The sequence below is a fragment of the Argiope bruennichi genome, chromosome 5 (genome assembly GCF_947563725.1).
Source record: "Argiope bruennichi chromosome 5, qqArgBrue1.1, whole genome shotgun sequence".
Lineage (NCBI taxonomy): Eukaryota > Metazoa > Arthropoda > Arachnida > Araneae > Araneidae > Argiope > Argiope bruennichi.
Genome location: NC_079155.1, coordinates 64,430,566 through 64,434,453, shown reverse-complemented (window position 1 = coordinate 64,434,453; position 3,888 = coordinate 64,430,566).

Below are 3,888 nucleotides of genomic sequence, written 5' to 3'. Positions count from 1 at the left end.
TTTATTCTGCATGAAACACTGATGATAAAACACAGACGAATCATGCAGAAATCAACAATACATCAGCAGCAAATCTCTGTTAAAGAACCGCAATAGCACAGTGCGCTCAGAGAGAATTCACCGAACTGCTCGATTGAGCTCAACTAAAGTATCAATATTTCTAGATTCATGAACTTACTATAAATTGCTTTCAGCTTTTTATAGCTCTCCTGACCGGGTACCGAATATTTTACAACGAAAATTAACACTCGAGTTCAGTGGAACTATCTGGAGCTGATCTGTTTCCTTCATGGCTGGAGATTATTGACATAGCCTCTGTTAGTAAAATTGTCCCTTGCACCTATAAAATTATCTTCCTTGCCGAGAAAATAATTGCGCAAGTTAGCTTATTACAGATTTGTAACTATATTCATAGTCAAATCTACCTTTTAAAAATATTATTTTTTTCATGATACCAAATTAAGAGAGGTGCAATTTTTTGCTTTTATAATTTGTTGATGATTTGCAAATATATTTTCTATTGTTGCACTGTAAATTAAATAAATTTAATTGTTTCATCAAATTTTTTTAAACACATTACTTTTTAGTAAAAATCATGGACAACAAATTTGGTCCGAAGTATAACTTCATTTAATAGCGCTTTGATATTATACACTTTTAAAATATGCTTCTCAACTCGATACAAAGAATGAAATGATTTAAATATTTTTCATTTAATAAATCTTGTATGTTGTATATTTTTTAGACCAGTTGTAAATTGATGTTCTTTATAAGGTGATAAAGGACATTGGTTTTTGTTTCATTTTTTTAATTAAAGATTTTTAATCTTATTTTCATTTTGCAATTATTTTAATCCGGGTTTCACTTCGACAGTTTGACTAAGAAAAAAAATGAAAAGAAAATTTTAATATTCACAAAATTTATTATTTGCAAAATTCTACTTCTTTTTTTTTCGAAAAGATATTATTATTCTTTAATTTTAGAAATTCAATTCTTATTCAAGTTTTTTTATTTCATTTTTCAAATATCTTCTTACTGTTTTTTACGTACTATGCCAGATAATAATATAATTTTTAAAAAGCTATTTATCTGTTAACTTTTTATAATAAATTTGGCCATTTGGAGAGAAATATATCTTATTTTACAAAAACAGAGAAAAAGGTAATTTATTCGCGAATAAATTTTAATTTCTTAGAACTTCAAATTTTTCAATCTTATCAAAAAACAAAATTGAAATTTTAGTAGTTACAACTTCAGCCAGAAAAGTTTATATTTCAGATGAACAAACTGACAGTAACAAAGGCAGTTAATGGATTAATTTATTCATCTCCATGTCTATTATGACATAGCCATAATAGACATTTAGTCAAGAAAATAGTATGGAAAACTGCGATGCTATTTTTCTATGCTGTTGCCTTAAACACAAGAATTAAAAGCCAAGATGAGCCTGCATAAAATGACACCCAGGGCAAATATAAAAACAGAGTCCCCCCTGACTTTTAAAAAGCTAAAATTTACATAATTTCTCCTTTATCTGAAGTTTTATGCTTGGGAGCATTAAAATTAAAACTGTAATCAAACTTAAATACTAATATATATAGCTCATTTTTGGACATATAAGATTTATTAGCATTAATTTCTTAATGTTACATTACTTTAAAGTACACTCATGTCCATAAATTAAGGATAATTCGGAGTCAAGCGGAAATCGAACTCGAAAATACATATATCACCCGTTAAAATGACTACACACATCTTCAAAAATCATATGCAAATTGCAGGAAATCACCAGATGACACCGACAGTACGTCACAATGACGAGAGTGTAAGAGAGTGATGTATAAGGAATACAAGCAAAGAAGTAAAATTGTTCGCAAGCGCTTTATAAGCCTTTCAGTGCAATAACCGCATAATTATGACACAAAGGACGCATTTGGTTGATTTTTTACATGATAGAATTATCGGCCGTCTCGAATGTGAGCGTACCCAGCTGGAAGTATCCGAGGAACTTGGAATCGCCCAGAGTGTCATCTTCAGGCTTTGGTAATGATTCCAAGATGATGGTAATGTGAATAGACGTTACAACACAGGTCGCCCCCGAATTACAACGCCGAATGAGGACCGGTATTTGACAGCTATTGCCTAAAGAAATAGACGGAGCACAGCATCAGACTTGTCTTGTCAGCTCGCTTCAGCGACTGGTACGACATTTTCAAGGCAGACCGTGTACAGACGTTTAGGGCAAATTGGTTTATATGCTCGTAGGCCTGTCATATGTGTTCCACTTACTGCAACTCACTGTCGCCTGCTGTTAGCCTGGAGTAGAGAGCATGAATTGTGGACACCGCAACAGCGGGCATGTGTGATGTTTTTCGACGAGGTCAGGTTTAGCTTGCAGTCTGATTCCCACCGGACTTTCACATGGAGAGAGCCAGGTACCCGTTACCACCAAGAGAACATCATTGAACGACACCGTTATGGTGGTGCAGGATTGCCCGTTTGGGGAGGAATTATTCTGGGTTACAGAACTGACTTACATGCTCAAATTGGATCTATGATAGGCTAAACCTATCGGGACGTCATTCTGGAACAACATGTACGTTTGTTTCGGGGCGCCATCGGCACAGAATTGTTTATGGATGACAACACCCATCCTCACCGTGCAAACATCGTAAACGAATGCCTTCGATCGGAGGATATCACCCGTATGGGCTGGCCAGCATTCTCACCAGACTTGAATCCAGTAGAGCATGTGTGGGACATATTGATCGACGAGTTGGAAACTCTCTCTCTCACTGTACACACACACACACACACGCACACGCACACACACACGCACACGCACACGCACACACACACACACACACACACACACACACACACACACACACACACACACACACACACACACACACACACACACACACACATTTTTCATTTCGAAAGTTTTGATACACCTTTCTTTAGAAAATCTGATTCATTCTAACTTAAATAATAATAAGGGTCTTATATAAAAATTCTGAACAGTTATGCATGTGAAATTTTTAGGCATTTGAAAAATGAAAAATAAACACGCATTTCAGCATCTTAAAATAAATGTACACAATGTATTTAAAGTTTAAAAAAGCATATAAGGATAATAACAATAAAAATTATTACTATCCTTATATTCTTTAAATTTTACCAAAGAAGTAAATAATGATAATAATATTAAATGAATAAAAACAAAAACTTTTCTCCATGCTGTTTGAAAATAAGAATTGTTCTTTATTTTTAATTTCTTATGAACTTGATCAATTTTTACGATTATAGAGACCATGACACTTTATCACTATATATATCATAAGAAATACGATGGAACTTTTAGGATGGTAAAGTATTAAGGTCGTTTTTCTAAAAAAGACCACATTCCTCACATCTTATTCAGGCCAAAATTTTTGAAAAGTACCTCAGTTTTTCAGAGACGGAATTTAGGGTATTAAATCTCTATTAAAAATCCTGGCTTCGTTCTCAAGCTCTAAAAAAGATTGTATTCTTCATGTCTTCCGTCATTTTACAGGAATCACTTTAAATTTTAAGATTGGAAAGAGTAATAGTAAAAGAGGAAAAAGTACTTCTTTCCTAAATGCAACAAATCTATTCCTCAGTTTTACCTCCCCTCTAATTACTGCGCCCAGGGCATATACCTTACCTACCCCATTCTAGTTACGCCACAATTAAATGTTCAGTGGATCTAGAAATTAAATTATTCATTCGTGCATTACGAAATTCATTCTTTTCGTTATGCTGTCAAGACGGCTATTGGCGCAATGCTCTCTTCTTCATTCTTTTGCGCAACAAAGATTTTTGATTTATTGATTTGGCAACGTTTTGGTTGACGAAAATTGA